This window comes from Catharus ustulatus, chromosome 3, assembly GCF_009819885.2.
Source record: "Catharus ustulatus isolate bCatUst1 chromosome 3, bCatUst1.pri.v2, whole genome shotgun sequence".
Taxonomy (NCBI): Eukaryota; Metazoa; Chordata; class Aves; order Passeriformes; family Turdidae; genus Catharus; species Catharus ustulatus.
In genome coordinates this window covers 7,439,176-7,461,218 of record NC_046223.1, presented here as the reverse complement: position 1 = coordinate 7,461,218, position 22,043 = coordinate 7,439,176, and the positions used below count along the sequence as shown (strand labels likewise).

Sequence of the window (22,043 nt, the reverse complement as noted above, 5' to 3'; positions counted from 1 at the left end):
TTTACTTGACGCAACGTGGTTAAGTTGTTTGATGTCTAGAGCGAAGGATACAGAAACTCCAGCTTGCTAAATTCACCACTTATTTCCTTTATCATGTTCCCTACTAGGAAGTTGTGAGGATTAACCTTTTTTCTTTGCAAGTTAAATGAGGTCCAAGATACACTTGAAATACTTAGCAGCTTTTCTCTTTCGTATCAGGAAAACTGGACTCTTAAGGCTGCCTGTCTTCACTTTATGCAAGTTTGGGGTGTAGCTAAATATTTTCAAACACTTTTGCATATCTTCTTTCAGGGATTTTTTCTTTAACTCTCAGAGGAGACTTCTAGGTGGAACTGGCAGCTTAAATACTTAAATGCCCTGTTTGGAATTTCACCTCTTACCTATCTTCTGCTTAACTTCTTTGCAGAAGAAGGTTTCTGTGTCCATTATTTGTAGGAAGTTTTTTGAACCCTTCTCAGCCTCTAAGTTATTCTGTCTACTCTTACTGTGTAGTGCTCTGGGTCCCTATTTCTCACTGTAGAATTGCCCATGGTGGTAAATATGGCATTTGACAGATTCTGCCCCACCCATCAAATCCTGCATCTCAGCCAAAGAGCCCAAGGATGCAAATAGTAGGATGTGGCTTTCTAAATGCTGAGACTCTGTGTCAAATTGTTCCATGCTGATAGCAAATATTTTCATTATCGCTGCTCTAATCATTTGCCATTTGTGGCCATCATCATCCTTGTGGCAGCCCAGCACAATTCCTGCCTTAAAAGGAAGGTTCAAACTTCAGGTTTGAGCAAGAGGGTGGATGTATGGAACTAAGAATCAGTGTATGAGTTGGCTTATGCATTTTTAATCCTATCTTGGCAGCTGTGAAGGGATCAGTCCATGAACGCCAAACGCATTTTCTTCCTGGTGTTTGACATTCTTGTGCAGGTAACAAGGAGACCAACATAAAGCAGTGTGGTGCTTGCATGACACATCAACTTCTTTTATTGCAAGGATTCTATATTAAGCTGACTTGTTTATTTATTTGAGTTTCTGTCTCAGCCATGCCTTACCTTGTGGCAAATTTGGGTCAAACCTGTGACAGTGTTTCCATTATAGTGAAGCAGTCCAAACAGGGCCTGAAACATTGTTCTGCATGTTTTCTAATTGTTTTTTCTTATCTCAAGTGTAAAATAGATTGCTTTGACATTTCCAGAAAGTCTCTCTAAAGCCAGACAGAAAAATAATAGAGAATATTTGATTCTTTTTTGTTTTTTGGACAGAGATCTAAACATGGGAGCTTGAATACTTATATGGGTGTGATTTTTGTTCAGATTCTTTTGGCACTCATACTGAAATATTTGGATTGTTCTACTTAGAACATTCTAAAGGATGCATCCTTTTCTTCAAGTCTGAGTGCTTAATGCCCTTTTTTGTTTTCATAGTCAACCTAGTTCATGTTCCCTCTGGATACTGAAGGTTATGTTTTGAGCACATTTGATGGCTACTAGGAAGAAGCTGATGGTGATTACATCTGATGTAAAGAAAATAGTGAAGCCTTTAGCTTGCTACCTGTCACTCTTTTTGTCATACTGTGTTGCTCTGGATTTCATATTCTAAGTTGTTCAACCCATTTCCAGATTTTATTTCCACCAACTTCCTTAACGGTTTGCATGGTTTGTATAGGGGTGTCAGGATGATGGATAACTTGGCACTAATTTGGAAGCTATTTTTTTGACTGAACCTTAAGTCAGGCCTGTTAGTGCAGTCCAAATTCTCTGTGTGATGGTAACAAAACATCCTCAGTAGGCACAGGTTTAGGTCCTTGGATTTTTCTGCTTTTGGAGAAAGTTCTCTTCAGCAAACTCCTTTCAGTGCTTCAGTTGGTAGAATTCAGCTGAATGTCGCAGCAGCACTGAAGTGAATCCTGATGTTCTGTTGGACTTAGCTCTGGCACGTTTTCCATTTTGGAAACCTAGAGGAAAAAACACCATTGACAGAGCACAAGCCTTGGCATGGGTCATGCAAAATAAAAGGTAAAGCATCCAAAGGAAATGCCAACTGTGAGGTCTTTCCAATGTGAAAGGAAAAGGAAGATCCATTTCAGGGTCTAAGGCAAACTACAGGATCATTTTTGGGTGTTTTTAAGTGCATTTGGGATGTCTCTCAGAGCAGCATGGTGTCCTGTACAATTATACAGAGAACTTTAAATGTTCCCAAATCTGCAAGCTCTGTGCTGAGGGAGGCCTGTGTACAAGAAAATTTGGTGAGGAAAGCAGGGTGTCATAACTTAGGCGAAGAGCTATAGCCACAATGAGGCAGCATTAACTGTTAGCAAAAAATGTTGGCTTTTATGATTTTCTTCCTCCTCACCATTGGGATGTGGTTTGGCTCAGTGGCACTCAGCACCACATCACACAGAGATGGTCCGTAGCTAGAGGATGGTGTCTGATAAAGGAGAGGCGGATGGAAACAGCGTCTGTGCAGGGGGACCTTGGGACATAATGAGACAGGACAAGTTTCTCTAATAGGCAAATTAAATACATTCTGAATTAACCAAATACCTACAATTGTGTTTGCCTGATGCACTGTCAACAAAAAGTATAATCTCCCTTACCTGGTAGATATTTTCTCTATGTTTTCACATCCTTTGTGGCTAGAAAGCACTTCAGGATGGCTTCTGTGGCAAGATTTCATTACTGCAGCAATGACCAAAAAATCCAGCTTTCCATCACTTAATTACAAAATACATCACAAAAAACCTTTAATTCTTCAATTAAAACAAGAGTTTTTATACTGTTGTTCCCATTAGTCCCCTACAAAGCGGGTGAGGTCTTGGCAATGTAATTCTCCACCTGTTTCTTACATGTGAATGCAGTCATTTCAAAATCCATAATGTGACGGACCTGCTTTACATTCTGCTCACAAATGCCTGAGTAAAGCTATAAAAATGATGTGGAAAAAAATAGGCTTCTTTTCATGCTGATGCACTGTAAGTCAAACATTTGGATAGATTCTGAGGTCAGAAAGGACCATTATGGTTATGGTGCCAGACCTACAGGCCATAGCATTTCACCTAGTGGAGCTGAAGAACTAGGAAATACTTATTTAAAGGAAAATCCACTCTAGTCTTGAAATCTACCAATGCAGTTCCTCTAAAAGGGATTTCTTGCATTTGTTTTTATAAAAAAGTATGAACTGGGAGCTTTTCATGTGAATCTAACATCAAATTTAATAAATCATTGTTAGGTGTATTTTGTGCTACATAATAGGATGGTGACAAAAAGCAGGACAGAAAAAGGAGCTTTAAAACCAGAAAGCTCCAAACTTCAAAATATTGATAGAAATCTGTGTCATAACCAACTTGAAATTAGAGTCAAGGCTGACTGGGAGCAATCAGCACCTTCTTTGTCAAGCTAGAAACGGTCCTAGCTTGAGGTACTGAGAGCTGACATATGATTAAAAATTGAAAGAGATTCAACCCCTTTTTAAGTAACATAACCAGGACTCAGATGTATGTATACTTTCTCCTGTCCAGTGGCAATACTCTCAGGTGTGATCAGTGATTATCAAGACATTCAGATTCTATGGCTCATAGATATCTAGATGAATTCCCAATCTCTTAAAATTCACCAGCAGCTTTGTCCTGAAGTGAGGCTGTTATATTTAGCTGTATTCAAAGAATAAGTCTTAAATTTTATACAGCCTTGAGGGATTTCTGTGATTCTCTGGCTTGAAATGCAGTTGCATAGATGTCCAGATTTTTTTCACACGTTTAAGCCCTTCTTGAATAATAGGTCTATCATTTAAAATGTGTTTAATTGATAAAGAGTGAATTGGAAATTAATGTTGGTAGAAGCTCAGAGCAAGAGGTATATTCTAATCCCAAATTCTAACAATGATAGAACTCCATGTTTCCTACAAAATTCAGCTGCAGAGATGACTAAATATAGATTGCTTCCTAATAACATCCCCTAAAACCACCCAGTTTTCTCCCTTGGAGGATGCACACATTTCAGAAGGAACTTGGGCAATGCTAGATTTTGTACAATGTCTCCTGATCCGTAAAAGATGCAATAAGGCTTTTGGATGGAGGAACGCTCAAACTTCTGTTTCAGTTTTTATGTGGTAGACGCTGCTTCCAGTAACATGACTCAAAAATTACTCTTCAAGCACTTTATCTGGAGTTTTATGGCCAAATGTACCCAGCTTCTAACCTTCTGCAGTCAACATAGAGGACAATTTGGCATTCCTGAGAATTCTCTGTGAGCCCCCATGGGATAACTTCCTGCTGGTCTTTGACAGAGCAATCTAATCCAGATTATGGCTTTGGATTCTCTTCCAGGTTTTCCCATCCTTACCCATCTTAGACAAAAGCAGGGACTGGTCTTTCCTTAGGACATTTCTGCAATCAGAACTTCTAAAAGAGACACCAGAAGACAGCAACTTACCAGTGATTATATTGGTGTGCAGTAATTGGGAAAGACTTTTTTGGACTGGTCACTGTGCAGGGTGACACTGAGTGAGTCTTGCAGGAACTTTCCATCTTTGCCTCTGCTAAACAAACTGTTCCTCTTCTGCCCTGGAGGACATGGTCCCTTCTTTGGGGACAGCTATGAATCTTATTAAGCTTGTCACTGTAATAATTTCTGGTGGAGTCCAGAGGCTAAATATAAGTTGCTTAAGTATATATTGTGTAATTACACATTGTGTTAAGAAAGAGAGAAAGGGATAAGACTCGTTTCCTCCTCTCCCCATTTTAAATATTTTAACATGAAATGTAATGCTTTTCCTAGGAAGTTGTTGACTATTTTTTCCCCTCTTTTCTAGGAGAGCTCCCTCATATCCTAGGGCAGATTTTGGAGTCTAGATGTCTTTTTAATAATGAAGAGGCTTCCCCCACTTAGGCCTCCTGGGAATTGTAAGATATTTTCTCATGAATTTTTGTGTCATGTCATCTGACAACATTAAAAAAAAATATATATAAAACAGCCATGTGTTCCTTGACTTCACCCACAGTGGCAGATTGCCATATTTGTTTGTTGGCCTGAAGAGCTGGTTGAGGGACATGACAAGATCATAGAAATCCCCTCTCTGTCACGCTTCCTCTGGGAAGAAGTTCTTTCAAGGCTAAAGCCCTCAGGATAATCCAAAATAGAGGAATTCTTTTAGAGATCTACCCTTTCAAATGGAACACACTGTCTTTTCTTGGGGAGGAAAAGTGACAGTCCCCAAATATCTCCATAATTGTAAATACATGTGATACAAGCCTTTTTTACAGCTAACCCTATTACTTTTTTATACTCTTCTTCCTCTAATTGCCAGGAAACCTTTTACAGCTCTATAAGAGCCAAGCAATAGGGTTTTCCCAAACAGAGTTGTGCCAAGATATTTAGAACCTAATTCCCCCCACATTACACAACTGTTAATTGGGAAAGATCAGCAGCAGGCAGCTTACTGTGGGACATTCAATCCCCAGTTCTTGTAGCAGCACGTATAATCTTTGGGAGATGGTTCACGGACTCTCTGCTTGTGATACTTGGCAGTTCCCAAGCAGTTGCTGGGCTGGAAAGAAGTACTGCTGATTGTCAACCTCAAGGGTTTAAGCAAATATGCCTGAAACATCTATTTGTGGAAAGAAAAACTCTCAGCATTCTTATAGCACCAAGTCCTGGGAACAAGCACGGGTTTCAGAGATCTATACCAGCATGACCCTGTGCATCACAGGATGAGTCTGCAGTTTGTGTTAGGCAGAAACGTGGAATCTGTGGCTTTTGAGTATTGCAGTTACCAAAAGATCCTCATCAGGGTGACTGTGGCTGTATGATTGAAAGAGTTGAGAGGATGAGCTGAAAGAAACAGCTGAGAGGGGCTCTCATCAATGCCTGTCAGTGTCTGAAGGGAGGTGTCAGAGCATGGATCCAGGCTCTGCTCCCTGGACCAATAGGACAAGAGGCTAACGGCAGAAACTGAGGCACAGGAAATTCCCCCTGAACATGAGGAAGAACTTCTTCACTGTGCAGAGCTTGAGCATGGGAATGGATCACCAGGAGAGGGTGTGGAGTCTCCCTCACTGGAGATAGATATTCCTGAACCATCTGGACACAATTCTGTGCCATGTGCATGATCCAGCTTAAGCATGGAGCTGGGACCAGATGACCCACCCTGTGATTCCTTCCAAACTGACCCATTCTGTGCAGGCAAAGCCCTCACTGGTAAGCTACAAGAATAGCAGGTTATGCTGGTACTGCAGATGTAGAGGAAAAGGAAACAGAACGAGTCCAACAAAGCCAATTTTTCCAGTGAATCAGGTTTGATAGGTCACTGTTTTATCTGGACTAATGCAAACATTAAGCTTGGTTATTCTGCAACCGAGTGAACCTATAGTGTCCTCCAAGATCAGATCCTGGCTCGCAGTGTCCATCTATGACTCAGAGTAATCTTCAGCTTTGTAGATGGCCTAGACCAGTAGATTACTAGAATAAAAGAGAATGTGTAAAATGATAAATCTTCCAAAAAATGTGCATGTGTTTTGGGATAAATTCTCTCCCAGTTTAGCTTCAGCTCTTCAGGTTTACACTTCCTTCAGCATTCATTCCCACATCCCCTTCTGTGACTGTCCTTTGATGCTTTCAGAGTTTTTACAATATTGTCACAGCAGCTGTAGTAATAGTCTTGTGAAATCTCCTCACACCAACTCCTGCACAGTCCTTATACCCCTACTCTCACTGGAGGGATCATTACACAATTCCATCCACAGAAGAGTGGAATCAGGCTCCTTAATGTGAACGCAATTGTAATTATGTTTCTTTTATTTTCCCTTTATTTAACAGTGATGTGAAATAAAAATGGGAATCAGGTCTGTGGTAACCACCTGAAAGTTAGAAAAAAAGCTATTTTTCTGAATTGTGGTCTTATTTGTCTATCTTGCTGCAAAAGGAAATCTTTCAGAGCTGGTTAACTTCTACTTAATTACAGTAATTTCACAATTATAAGCCGCACCATTTTGACTAAAATTTTGCTCCCACCCCAGAAATGCGGCTTACACTCAGGAGCAGCTAATATGTGAAAAATTTTCTGAAATTTCCAACCCCGGAAGTGCCAGCCAGGGTGCCAAGCCGAACACCTGCCAGTAAAACCCGGCATTTCGCGATTGTTACAAATTGGTTACTCTGTTGCGCAGCGGGTGCAGGCAGGCTCTGTGCCGGCAGCGTGGGGTAGGAGAGAGGCGGGGGGCTCTGTGCTGCCATCCCCGCAGCCCGGGGCAGAGGTGGGGGGCTCCATGCTACCAACCCCACGGCTTGGGGCAGAGGCTGGGGGCTCCGTGCCGGCAGCGCGTTGGGGGGAGGGAGGCGGGGAGCTCTGTGCTGCCATCCCCGCGTCCCGTAGGGGAAGTGGGGGGCTCCCACCCCCACCTACCACCGCAGGAGCAGGCAGGCTCCGCCCCCGCCTGCCGCCACGGGAGCAGGGGGGCTCCTTCCCCTCCCGCCACCGCCGTGGGTGCTGGCGGGATCCATCCCTGCCTGCCACCACGGGGCAGTGCTGGGCCAGGGCGAGCGAACCCAGTGCAGCTGCGGCCGGCCCCGAGCAGCCCCGTCGAGCTGGGCCACCCGGCCCCATCAGCAACCCCATGCCCGCACCTCCTGAGCCGAGCCAGTAAACTCCGCGATACTGCGATTCTGTTACTACTTGGCAACTTTGTTGCATGTGGGTCCTCGCTGTGAATGACAGAGTGGTTTATAATCAGTTGTGGCTAACTTATGGACAAAGAACGAAATGTTGCCGACAGCTGGAGATGCGGCTTATAGTCAGTGCGGCTTGTAATTGTGAAATTACTGTACTTGCCTCTAAGGTTCAAGTAACTAAGTGGAGTCAAATTAAAAAAAAAAAAAAAAGGAAAATTAGTAAGAATAATAAAAAAACTTTTTCCATGTCTTGCTAACTGTAAAGAAAAAAACCTCAAGGAGTGGTGTCCTGAGGGATCCGACTTCAGAAACAGTTTCTGATGTGACACAGCCTTTCCTCAGCACATTTAGCTCTGCTGCTGCTAATAACATCAAAACTGTTAAAATGGATTTAAGGGCACAAGCTGTTGTTGCTACAGAAATAGCAGTAAGCAAGCAATTAAAATGCACAACTTTCTTAGGGGAATGGAAAGCATTGCAAGATGCAGTGTGAGTCATTCTTCCTAAGTGCAATAGTCCGTGTTTAAAACAGATTTTGGACTTAACATTCATAAATCTTCTGTAATAAAATGAGAGTGGGCTTTGGTATTGAGAACCCAAGCTATTCCTTAAGCTTCACTGACAGAAACCAAATGAAAACCAGGCAAAAACTCCTCGCTAAAAATGAGTCCATCTGGGGCTGGGAGGTAACAAGAACAGCCTACATCCTGGGAAAATGCTGAAGGCCAGCCAGGACATCGACAGGTAGATCATGTTTCCACAGCAAATTTTTGAGTCGTCAAAATCCTTTCCTCTCCCTAGGGAGAAGATTGGACAGCAGTATCATCACTTGCTGTTCTTTGGAACTATGGCCATAAGCTGACACATATCTGATACACAGAGGGGAAGTCTGTGCATATCAGCATCAACCTGCTTCCATCCCATTATTCCCTCAGAAAGGGTGTTTCCATCCAAGCAATTATTTGAGATCTTTTGACTGAAATGTGGGCACACAGGTCTTTCCTCCCAAGTTTACGTTACATTTCCAGGACACTCTTTATAACCAGGGTCTGGAATTTGTTATCAATAAGAGTAGGATAAAATTGCACAAAATTAATTTTTTTAAAAAATGTTGACCTTGATAATTTTTCTCCCTGTTACCCTTGATTGCCTGTTGGTTGTCTTCCATTATTCTTGTTGAAATGACAAGAGAGGGAAGAGCTATTAACATCAATATGTAAGGCAAGGGTCAGGTTGCATGAGGAGGTGGGAGGGAGGCAACAGTTGTGGAAAGCAGAAAAAAAGACATTATTTTGCTAATCAAAATAGGTGCTTAATCAATTTGTAGCTCTTGTCTCCCTCATACTTATGAGGTCTGAAATTTGGTAGGATTCCATTTCTAAGGCTAATGAGATTGTTCACAATTTAAAGATCAGGAATGAAAGAAAATCATTATTTATATAGTCAGGGTAGAAGCCAAATAGTTTTTGTGACAGCATAGGGCAGAATGCATCTCCCTCTCAGCATTTTTTCACTGTTTGTCTCCTCTGGAATATCTTGCACCTTTCTCGGAAGCACTTGTGTTGGTCGTGGTGTGATCATGCTAGACAAATCCCTCGTCCAGTCTGGGTACCTGTAATTGTCTATTTATTTAGGGCTTGGTTTCAGTTGCAGTGATTTGGAGCAGAGTTGTTATTTTGGTTTCAGAATTAAAGATTTTGAATAAATTAATTTGATCTGTCTGCTTGACTTCGTCTGTTGGACTGCCCATAACTAGGCAGTCTGGAAACCAGAAAAATGGCAATACCCACACTGTTCCTTCTGGAGAGGGAGTCCCTTTTCCATTGGTAACTTCACACCAAGGAGGCCAATTTGTCAAGGAAGGGAGAGGATTCTGGTTCCCTCTCACACACAGAGCTCGTTTTACTACATGCACAGCCTACACCCTCCAGGAAACAATTGTGGAACCTGGAACTGTCCTAGGCAAACCAGAAGACCTGGTCATGTTGAACTCTAATATTGCATTTTTCCACTGTAACTCAATTCCACTCTGACTTGCCAAAAGTTTCAATCACTGGTTTCTTGTTTTCATGCTTTTATTCTGCAGTGCTCTTGACTGTAGTAAAGAGTAATTTAAAAATATATGAATATGAAAGAGTAGAGGATTATAAACCAGGGTAATATTTGTTCAAAAATTGCATAATATGTCAAGGATTTGAAACCATTTTGCAGCCATTAGTGAATTCTGCCTGACAATTAACTGATAGGGTGTCAAATCATTATTTTAAAGATCTACTGCAGTGGTTAGCTGCTGGGTGAAAATTAATATCCCTTTATTTCTTGGTAAAAGCAGATGAATAAATTAAATCTGTTATACCTACAGGGTGTTATAAAATCTCTCTGCCTGGTAGTCAGTGAGAGGTCAAAATCAGGTTTCCTATCTGCTAGTGCTTGGTCAAAGAAGTGTACAGGGTGTTAATTTAGCTCAAAGATGTCTGGGTAAATCTATAGGAAGGAAGTTTGCAGACAGGAAGGAGGGGTGTGGATGGGAAAGGCTTGCCCTATGCTGGGCTGTATTGAATGCAGTCTCAAATCACAGCACATGGACAAGAAAGAATTTAGAAAATAATGTGCAATCTTAAGAATTAAATTCTCTATCAAGTGACCTTAGAGTCTGGCAGCTGTTCTGGAGCTGATAAGGAGGGGACTGGCTGAAACGTTCCCATGGAAGGCTCTGGTCCCTGGCTGGCGTTACATGAGCTGCAGAGCATGAATCAGAGTCTAATTCTGTCAACCAGTGATAGGGTCTGCGAGGCACTGGCCTGTGCCTCAGCTGAACAATATGCTCCCTTGAGTTATGGGAATCGTAGAGTACCCATTACATTTTTCCTTTTTTTTTTTTTCTTTTTCCCCCCCTCTTCAGCCTGTTTTTCCCACACTGCCCCTCCTGTCCTTTTCATTCCAGAGCATGCAGTGCATAAATACATGTGTGCATTAGCTCATGTGTATAGTATATCAAAGTGCATTTGGAAATGACTTAGCACAACACTGTTATCGTGCCCAGTGGAAGCAGCCCAATGCCACAGGACACACTGACTGTGCTTTGGACAGCTGGGCTCCAAGGATAACAAAATCATGTGTCTTAGCTTATGGGTGGGCAAATCTTAAAAAGCTCTGTAAGTTTGAAGTGTATCTCCTCCCTCCTCCCTCTTTTGCTTGTTTTACAAAACGCCCCAGGTTTGGTGTCGTCAGGCCAGCCAGGCTTTTATCGCCTGTGACAAAGTAAACATCAGCATGGTGTCAGCGAGTAAAAATGCTCTGGAAGAAATAATTTGGTTTACTTTAACCTCACAGAAACTAAACTGTATGAAACTGAAAGTGTTCAATTTACTCTGCCTGAAGCCAAATGCCAGAGACACATTAAAACATCTGTTTGCGTTTATAACCTGATTGACTTTGCCAATGATAAAATGGATTTTAATATGATAATTTGAGTGCCCAGAGAAGTGGTATTAAATAGTTCACTATTTTTCTCCTGGGTCAATAATCATTTGAGTCCTAATCTGAAGCTCCCTGAAGACAAAGTGTATTTTCTTGCTGTCAGGCTTTGGGTGAGGTGCATTTCTTCCTGAGGACCACATAAATGTGCTCGGACACATCATCATTAGCACAGCAGTTCTGCTGGGTAAGGATTCATGCTGAACAGAATTTCTGATGAGGTTTCAACATTTCTGACTTCCTCTGTTTCAAAAGTTTCAAAATACGCAAAGCAGAAGCCATGACATGTTATTTTACTATACATAAAAACACTGAATTGGGGAAAATGTAACTGAAACATCATTTTAGTTTGCTTCAAAGTTGGATGAAGGTCAGTAATCAACTCATAATCAATTATCTAATCCTCTTTCAGTAAGAAACCAGGCTGAAAATCTCATCAGAAAGGTCTTTCTCCAAATATGCTTGCTTCAATCTGTTATTCTCTTCTGGATCAAAGAAGGTGAATGAATTGTACCACATCTTGAGCCTAGTTCTGAGGGTATTTTGGATTAGCATTAAGTCGTCATAATAAAATGGAAGTAGAGGCTTCATTTTAGGTTCTTCAGACAGGTTTTTAGTTATCAGTGACTTATAGAGGTGTTGTTCTGTAAGGGCAAACTCATGCCCAAATGCTGCACCAAAGAAACCCCTACCTCTCCTCACCAGAGCCATCGGTAAATTGAGTTTCCCAAATGGTGATAGGGATGGTTGAGTGTGAGAATGTGTGATGCTGGAAACTCGGGGAAGGCTTTGCAGAGCTGAGTACCACAGGTATTTTGTTGGTTTTCCTTGGCAGCAGCATGTCTGCTTAGGATGTGGGATTAATGAAAGCCTCCAGCTCAGAGCAATGGGCTGTATCTTGCACTCAAAGGTGACATTATTCAAAGGTTCACGAGTTTGAATGGCACTGGGGAGATTTTGGGCTACTCTCATCTGAACTATGAGCACAAGGCAGAGATCAAACTTCTGATGGTTTAGGATGGGGCTTAACTTCAGCTTGAGCTGAAATGTCAGCATCAGAAATGCATCAAATTTTCTGGTCAAGAAGTGAGTGGAGAATCTCTAAGCAGGTTATTACTCTCTTGTAATACATACTGGGTTTTAATTTTGTGTTTTATCTTCTATTGTTTAGGACCAGGTTAAGTTTTTATAGTATATGCTGTTAGCTAATGGTGTTGATGAAACTTCTTGATTAATGTATAGTGTTAAAATTCTTCCACTCTTTAGATCATTCATCAACAGAATTCATATGAATGGGAATTTCATGCATGAGTATTTGCATGAGATAGCCCAGAAGATTTCTTTTCAATGAATGAATTATTTGCAACCTATACACTTTGATTCTGACGTATGGTTTTAATAGGCTAAAATTTCCTATTTTATTAATACTTTCTAAATAATTATTCTCTGCTATAAAATGAAATAGAAAAATGAGTAATAGTTACTCTGATAAGAAAAATGAGTATTGATCTGAGTAAGCAGTTCAGGATGACTCATTATTTGTGACGTACATAAACACACACAAAAAAAGAGAACGCCTTTAAAGCAAGATAATGTAAACCCAAAGGAAAGACAAGTCAGGCAACTGAATCAGTTCTCTAATAAAGATATATAATGATTAATAATATGCCATTAAAAAAATCTGGTCAGTTCAGTGTCCTTGCTAATCAATATGTTTGTATGCTCATGAGTTACCTCTCCTCACCAATGTCCATGGGCACTTCCAACACATGAGCTGGAATCACATGTCACTGCAGCCCAGCTTCCAGGTCCTTCATGTGGACAAGCTTTTCTCCTGGCTGGAGCTTGCCAGCAAGACCTTCAGCCCTACTTCAGCAGAACTGGTGCCAAGTACTTTTTTGGTATGAGCATGAACAGATCTTTACAGGACCCATCTGGGGAAACCCCATACAAGCTCAGCAGCAAAACCCATGGAAATCAGATTTTGATCAGGCTGAGACTAAAAGGAAACAATCCGGACACAAATAGTTTTAATTTTTTGCCCTTCCCCCTTTCTAACATGAGGCATCCCTTCTTTTTTTCCCTGCATAGTTTGAGGGAAATATCTCAGTAAGCAATTAAAGGATTTTCTCCAGCGAGCAGGGATCTCGAGGTGTGATGTTTTTCATCTGGCATGGCTTTGTTGCTCTCATTGTGGGCCATTGTGCTGAATAGAAGGCAGACATTACTCAGAATGAGAGTGGAAACTGTCTGTTCCTGAGTGCTGAGGCTTTATTTGAAATGCATGCTTTGCCAGTGAAGCCTGTGTGTGCCTCTCTTTTATACTGCAGCCCCAGTCCCTCAGATGTGTGCTACAGGGCTGAAATAGCACACAGATCCTTTGCCTTCCAACAGGCACTAACATTATCCAACAGGCACTAACATTACACTTTTTACTTTGTACACCATGAACAAGTGAATGAGGGAATCACTGAAACTGAATCCACTTACCTGCTGCTCCTACAGTGCACGAAAATGAGGTTTCTGCCAAACATTTGGCAGAACAAGAAGTACACTTTCTTTTTTTTTTTTTTTTTTAGCTGAAGCAATTCTAGTTCCAATAGAAAATACATAAACGAAAAATGTTTAACTAAATAAACCTTGAAACACTTTCACAACACTTACACACGTCAGCCTTAGCTGCACATTTGGGTTAGCATGGGCCATGCTCACATTGAGGATTCTGAGTGGCAAAACACGGAAATATCCAAAGATATTTCCAAAGAGAATCCAAATGTCTTGCTCACTCTTGTCACCTCTTGTCACCTGGGTGCATTCACATCTGGTGCTCTTCTTTCCATCTTTGGCCATGATAATGTGCCATTGATGAAAATTACTGACTTCATGAAATAGAACCAGGATGTGCTACAGGGAGAAATTGGACTTTGGTGCCATTGTTTGCTGGGACAGCCTGGCAATATAAAACAGCCTCAAGGAGGAGAGAACTTGCCATGATGGCCAAAATTAGATAAGATAGGGATGGAAGAGTTATCAGTCCCACCTCCCTTTCTCTGTCTTTTTTCCATTAAAATTCTTACTTAATGCAATTTTAAAATAGCCTCCCAGTGCAAAGTATAGATACCCCTGGAACTTGTTTAAATCAAATTTGTTCATGCTGAGTTTTGCTCTGATTTCTTACAAAAGAAAGCAGGAATACGTGCAGCTCATCAGTGGGTGTGCACAGCACAGCAAAAGAAAAAATACATTAAAATTGGCAGCTGTCGGAGTTAGCATCAAGTCAAATGCACAAAGCTGGAGCTCTGTCAGTGACCCAAGAGTGGGTGCAGCACACACAGAGGGGACGTATGTCCCCAGCTGCCTCACACTTGTGTTGATCTGCAGCACTGATGTGAGCAGCAGCAATTCCTGTGACAATGATGACAGTCACACTGGAGTCTGCATTTAGTGCTTGGACTCTTCTTAGGAGTAATGGGCAATTGAGTGAATTATGCCCTTGAAATATATATATATATTTTTTATGTGCCTTAGTGAAATCACAGGTTCATTTTACTCAATTCAGTGTATGCTGTCATATTTTTAATTAATCAATTTAGGATAAACCTGAAGAGTCCATTAATTACAGCATATTAGAAAGCAGTTATCATTCAGACATCTTTGAGCTGTCTGTATCTTTGTCAGAATACCTGAATTTTGTCAACCGTTTGGCCTGGGTTATTTCTCAGGTAAGCAATTTCATCAGTGTCACTCATTTCACTTGTGTGGAGGTGTTGATCCTAAACTTTTTTCATAAAAAGCTCTGAGACCTTACAAATGCTATCCAGGAGATAAGTGTTACCTTATGCAGCTTGAAAACTCAAAGCTGAATTCACTGTAGAGAGGACACATCTAATTCTTGGAGAGGCCAGTGAAGCAGGCAATGTCTAATAAAAATCCCAAGTACAGGACTTAGATTTAACTCAGGCTGCAGTGATTCATGGTTTAAGGTTCCTGGCTCACTCCCTGTTGCTAGGCATGGTGAGAGACATCCTGCTGCTTCATAATCCTACAGCTGAGCTGGATTTTGTTTGGCAAAATACAAGGTGTTGCAGAGGATTTCATGTGCCTACCTTACTGCTCAGTAAACAGCTAAAGTATAGGTTAAAGGTTATTTTAAAATGGTATTTGAGAATGTCAGATGAAATGCAAGGCTAATAGAAAGGCTTAGCCTGTATTTGTTAACTCTGAAGTAGAAGGAGCTGTTTTTTACACTGAACTGGAGAATTTGAAGGACTAGCAGGAAGTGATGGCTACAGGATACAAAGGGGTGGGGGAAGCCATCGAGTTTTATTGCTGTTCAGTAAAAACGATCACATTACTCCCAAGTGGCAGAGCTGCATACATAGAATAGCTTTTCATCTAGCAAGCAACCTTGAAAATGCCATACATGTTACATGATACATGATACATGTTTTGTCTAGGTCTTGCATCTGTGGTACCTCAGTGCCTTCTCTTTTTTCTTTCCTTTTCCCCTTTTCCTTTATTATGCAGACATTATGAGGATGAGTATGGTTATCGCTGCATTAATTCAATTTATTTTAAGGTTTCTTTGCTAGAGATATTTATGTGCTGATTATTCTCATATTGCATATTCTTTTTAGTTAGAGATGGGGCTGAATTCAGCTTATGAAGTTAATCTCTCAGAACTTTACATTTTTGAATTCTGTGCTATCATTTTTAGAGTTACTTGTGTGTGTCTCCATCTTAAGGGCTTAAAAAGCCCACCAAATTAATTTTTTTGTGAAGCCAACTGCACTGGGACTCCAGGTTTACAAAGGATTCCCTTTCCCCAAGCAGGCTGCGTAATCAGGGCTGTGCAGTTTAGGATCACAGAATAACACTAATTTAGCATTAAGACAGCATGGGAAACCCAGCAGAGCAGTCCACCTCAGGGTTTTAGTGTTTTTTTCCTCCTGCTTAGCTGCTCTTTTGCCAGAAATCCAGCTTTCTTCAGCCTTCCCTGTGGAGAGAGCTCTGGAAAACCCAGTCTCTTATTCTCCAACACCGTGTTTCTTCTTTACTGATGGAACACACTAACTTCATTTTGGCTATTGGAAAACTTTACTTAGTTTCATTTTGGTTTGGCTGAAATCTTCCCCTCCTCCAATTAATGAACATGAGACTTTTCCTGAGCTGTTTCCCTCCCATCTCAGGAGGGGAGAGGTGTCTTGGGTCTGTTGTTAGTCACTGGTGTAGGAGAGGGGAAAGTTATGTACTGCAATTCTCTTTCCATTACAGACTTGAAGGGTGTGATTTGTTCCCTCTTTCTCTTTTGGAAACTGAAGTGTTCATCTCTGCTTTTTATTGGGGAAAGTGTCTTATGGTGAATATTTCAGAGCTGTTTCAGTGTTTCATGTTCAAACTTGGAGAGATTAGAGCTTTCTGGATTTCTTATCCCATACCTGACATCACTTTGGCAATGAGAACTGCACGGGCCAGCCTGTGAGAGAGTCTGTAGAGAATTCCTGATGGAATGTTGTGCTACTCATCTTTGTGATTCTTTCCGGCAAGATGTGCATTGGGAAAAATGTATTCCAGTTTCTTCATAACTAGCAGTTTTATTATGTCTTGTTTAAAAAAAAAAAAAAAAAAACCAAAAGAAAAAAATCTTCTCTACTTTTATTGAGAGTGCTGTAGTTCTTATACCTCAATTTCCTTAACCTAGCAAGCACCATTTTAACCAAAGGATCTCAGTTTTAGGGAAATTTTTTATATCTAAACAGGTATAATACAGAAGGGGAATGAGAAAACGTTAAATGTGTGTTCACTGAGAGATTTTGAGGCTTGAGTTTTTGGGGCTTTCAAGGTCAGAAGCACTAGCACAGCTTAAAAGAACTCATTTCAGTAAGGTCTATGAAGCATAGAGTTAATACTCCTTACATCTCTGTCAGTTTTTAACCTTATATCCCCAATCAGCAACTATTTTCAGAGGTTTATAGGCAAAATAGTTTTGAAATCAAGCCAGGAAGTTACAGACTTTGATTGTTCTGGGCAAGAGAAGGGAGAAATTTCAGTGGCTGGTGGTCCATAGATAAAGCATTTTGGCAATAATCCCCTTTCATTGGTTTGAATACATATCTGACCTTCAGTCCCACATGAGTCATGGTCTCTAACATGAACAGCTTTCAACTCAGAATCAACTTCTGATATTTAAAGTTGAGTGCAAACTGTCAGAACATTGTGAAGATGAGCATGTTTTGCAAATTGAGGGTTGAAACTATTAATTTTACTGCCATACCATTTTGGGTAGCATTTAAAAAGTCTAAAAGCTTAAAAGTGATGCATCAAAGAATATAGTGGAATGTTTCAGAGAACTGGAACCTTGTGCCAGAATACTAATAAAGTAATTCTGTGTCCTTTTAATCCTTTTTCATGATTCAATTTAACTGGGACTTCTTGGGTTGAATAAATTGTATCCATTTGGTGAGTTGAAAGAATTTATTCTCTTGGGAGGAAAAATAGATTTTCTGGCACAGTTTTGAAGATGCTGAATATTGATAGTGGCATGCCAAGTCAGGTTCTAGCATAGTGATGATCACTGCCTGTCTCAAGGGAATTTTTTCTCAGGTCGAACTTCTAGGGCGGTTAGCTACTTGGCCTTCAGCAGGAATTTTAATCCTCTCTGAACTCTTCTGGAAATCAGTAGGAACTCTGCCTGACTTTGGATGCCTGTAAGAGCCTAAGCTGGTACTTTGGTGTGCTTCAGGCACCTTTGGAAATCCATCCATTCGCTGTTCCAAACTGAGCAGAAGTTTTGGAGCACTGCCCCAGAACAGACACCAGGAGACTGTTCCATTTCCTTGGTGGGAGAAGGGATGCTTAGATAAATAGTCTGTCAATTTGTCAAGCATGAGGGATCCATAAAAATGAAAGTGATTATTGCAGCAGGAATTTTCCCACAGCAAAAACAAAACAGAAGTGACTTTCATCCACAAAAATATTGCAAGTGAGCCACTTCTTACCTCTGTTAGCCTTTTTTATACAAGCCAGCTTTCTCCTTTATGAGGACTTAGGCGAGGAGCATGGGCATGTTGATCCTTGCATCCAGAGAAGAATTCTATGAGCTAAACACATGTTCTGCCATTGGCACATTGCTGCTGTCCTGCCAAAACCCTCCTCCGTGCTTGGCTTCTGCAGCAATGAGCATGGGTGGAGGAAGGAAGGAACAGCTGGGAGGTGATTATGGTTTCCTGATGCCCTGCCCCACCCATGGCACAGGTTAGCTCAGTTCTGAATCTCAGGCAGCTGGTAGAAATCCCCAGGAGACTCTCCATTCATCCCCTGCTTTATCTCCACCCAGCACCTGGCACACATCCTCTGCAGCAGGCAGCTGCTGCTGCTGGAGGAATTGCTTTTTCCCAGTTCCATCCTACCTCCTTCAGCTCTTTCTCTCTTTGGGATGTTGCTTGGAAGAAGAACAGACTCAGTTCTGTTCTTTGGATTTCGGGACCAGTTGGATTTTAATAGGACTTGTGTGCATGGAGTTTTATCTGGAAGCCCAGGGGGCCCCAGCTGATTAATTCTGGTTATTTGAAGGGTATGTTTCTGGAACTAATTCCAGTTAAAAAGCTGAGGTCCAAGAAGAGCAGAAAACTATTCACTGAGGAGAGAGAAAAAATGTGCTGGGGGAAGCAGTATGAAATTTCCAAAGAACACTGTCTACCTCTGTCCTGTTGGAAAATTCACCTTTCCCAACACAGAGGTTATATTGAGCATTGAATGACAGACAAAGCTTTTGCCATTTAAAATATTCCTTGTGCTATCTGCCGATAATACACCCTGCCACAAATTTATCAGCAATTTACAAGGCCAAATTCAGAATCAGTCAATTTAGCAGTCTGTAATATCTCTTTGGCTGATAAATAAAGGATTTCAATACCAACAAAGTGGTGAGACCAGTTTCACACACTAATGCTGAACCATTTTACAACCTAGAAGAAAGCAGAGTGAATTCGGGATGAAAGGGTGACCAACTCCACATCCAGGACTATAAGCTGCCGTTATCTGATGTCCTGGTGAAGGGCAAGCCACAAACAGAGGTATTGGCTGACACCCCTGGAAAGTAGTAGTAATAATAAACATCTGGAGGGTTTGACACACTCGTGGTTGCCAGTAAATAATCCCTGGCTCTGAATCAATTCCTTTGGAGAAGCAGTTTGAGATATGGAGAATCTAAAAAGTAATTGTGTGATGGGCAACATCCTGATAAATCAGGACTTGTGTGTTGGTACAAATAATGAGCAGAATCATAGGAAAAGGGGGGAAAAGGGATCAGGCTGGGGCATTCTGTGAGTCAGCCATGGATGGAGGGAGAAGAACCACTAAGTTTCAGCTCATCCCTCTGGAGCACCTGAAAATGCAGCCCTTCATTCCTCACAGGGACCAACTGCAAAACCAAGAGTGGGCTTGTGCAGCCAGGAAGAGAAATGTTTGTGTCCACTGAGGATTGGGTGCAGATTTGATTGAGTTCAGTATAAATCTCCCAGTAAGTGCTGAGAGCCTGGGATCTGGCCTTCAGAACTTCCTGTTTACATCCCAACCTGCAAACATGAGTCCACATGCCCAAAGCAGCACTTCACTTTGGTGTTTACTCTGAGCCATTCTCAGAGATTCCTTTTGATGAATGCCCCAATTATCTGCTTGCTGTAGCTTTCATCCAATTTTCTGTGGCTGTCTTGTCTATTGGATATCATACATACACTGCTAATGCTTCTGCTATGTATTGAGGACACCTTGCTCTGGTTTTCTCATTTCTTTTCCCCCTGCAACCACATTTGAGGCGATCAGGGCATATGTGCAGATGAAATCAATCTCCTGCACCTACACCAGCATTATTTTCTTTCATTAGAGCCTCATACCCAAGGTATTCATGACCTAATTGAGGCTGGTGGGAGCCCTGCTGTACAAAGCCATGGGGCTGCTTTCTTTCAGGTAAACCCTGTTGACAGGCAGAGGGTTACTGCTTGTAGAGGCAAGTTCCGTGCCCCAGTGCACATAGTGCTGCAGATACATCATCAGATTAGTCAAATGTCTGTGAAAAGGAGTCCGTCTCCAAGGTTCCAGTTGCTCCTTGCCTGCCTTTGATATTCCTGTGCTTGCACAAGGGATTTGACCACTCTGGCATTACACAGGCTTCGCTCATAGAGAGCTCATTGTCTGTATCCTTCTCCCAACAAAGCACTAAGGTGTGGGGCTCAGGCAGAGGCATGGGATGTGCTTCCCATTCAAATAATAAATCAAAAGATAATTGCTGCCTTCTAGCTGCAGTATCAATAACCTGATAAGATAGCTTTTACTGAAAGGAAAAAAAACCCTGCAGTGTTATGCAGTGTTTGGGACTACAGGTGAAGCAATTTAGAGCTGGAGAACCACTGATCCAACAGTGCAGATCATCACAGCCATAGGGGTCTCCTGTAAGGAATCCTAGATGAATACATACCCAAGAATTCATTGAATGTCATGTAAGAAAGAAAAAAGCAAACCAAAAATGGTTTGATGACACCGATGATGTTTTAACCACTTGCAAAAAGGTGCCACAGAAAGGTTTCAAGGTGTCCTCATTATTGCAAACTACACTTGCATTCACACAGTAGACTACCTGGGCTTGTTTAAGAGGCATATTTTTATTTATTTTGACATGGAATTTTGCTAATTTTTTTTCCTCCCCCAATCCCCCCTTTTTTTTGCAATATTTAATACTTAACAGTATTGATAATATGTAATACTCATACTGCATTTAATACTCTATGTCTATATCATGCTCTAAGTAACATTATATTTAGAATTTAATGTTTCAAAGACAACTCTTCTGAGGAACCCTTCATATTGAAAAAAAGTTTTATTAGTTCCAAGTAGGAGCACAAAACATGTTTTGGAACACTAGAATTTCCCATGGGGCAGAGATCCTGTTTTCCAACCAGCTCTGGTATATGGGCTATGAAAACTCCTTCTCATTTGCCCAAAGAGGACTTGGCTCATGATCCCTTCTGAAGCTTATTCAAGGGCAAAAGATGGGGTGATTATTGTGAGGAAATCTCATTTTGGTTCATTCCCAGAAGACCAAAGTAAAAGCCAGCAAAGATCTTGATGCTGTCTCACCCACCAGCTGTCATTTCCACCCCAGATGCTCCACATCCCTTGCCAGCTTCTTGCTGGGGGAATGGGAGGAGGTAGGCAGGCCTCAAAAATAAAATAATTTTAAGAAGAAGAGAAGGAAAGTGGAATATTGTTTGTGCAAACTATGGTTTGATGCAAAGAAAACATAAATTGGAGCCCTTGGTAGCCATATGAGTCACACATTCCCAAATTTATGACAAACTGTCCAGCTTTGCATATTAATGGAAGTGTTTAATGATAAATCCCTTCTAACTTTGGCTATGGGGATCTTTCCATCTCATGTTTCGAGGAATTTCTATGTGTGGATACGTATGTGGTTCCCATCACTTTGTTAACCAAGCACAGATTAACAGAGTTGTCCTTGGGTGGAAAAATTTTACCTCCACTTTATGGATGCAAACCCAGAGACACTGAGATTTTTAAAGGCCTCATTCACAGCCTGTAGGCATTAGTGAGAATTTTTTCCTTGATTTCAGTGGTTGTGGATCATGCCCTTAGTAACTTGCCTGACGGAACTGCTGTGATGACTCAAACTGCTCACTGAGTATTTGATATTTTTTAAATTTCTTTTTGTCCAGCAACAAAATATATCTGAGTATTTATTTTCTACAGTATATATAAAACAATGTTTTAAAGTCATAGCTTTGCTTTTAGTGCATTTCCTCTCAGTAGGAATAGAGCAGAACAATAGCTCAGGTCATTATCTTTCAAACTTTGTCATTTATAATACAGTGCCTAAAAATATTGAAATATTTC

The 22,043-nt window shown here is 41.1% G+C and overlaps 1 long non-coding RNA gene across 1 annotated transcript in view; it reads left to right on the top strand.

Annotated features, from left to right (window-relative positions):
- The window catches only part of LOC116993280, a 93,688-nt gene that overhangs the window by 33,148 nt on the left and 38,497 nt on the right, over nt 1–22,043 (top strand). The window lies entirely within an intron of this gene.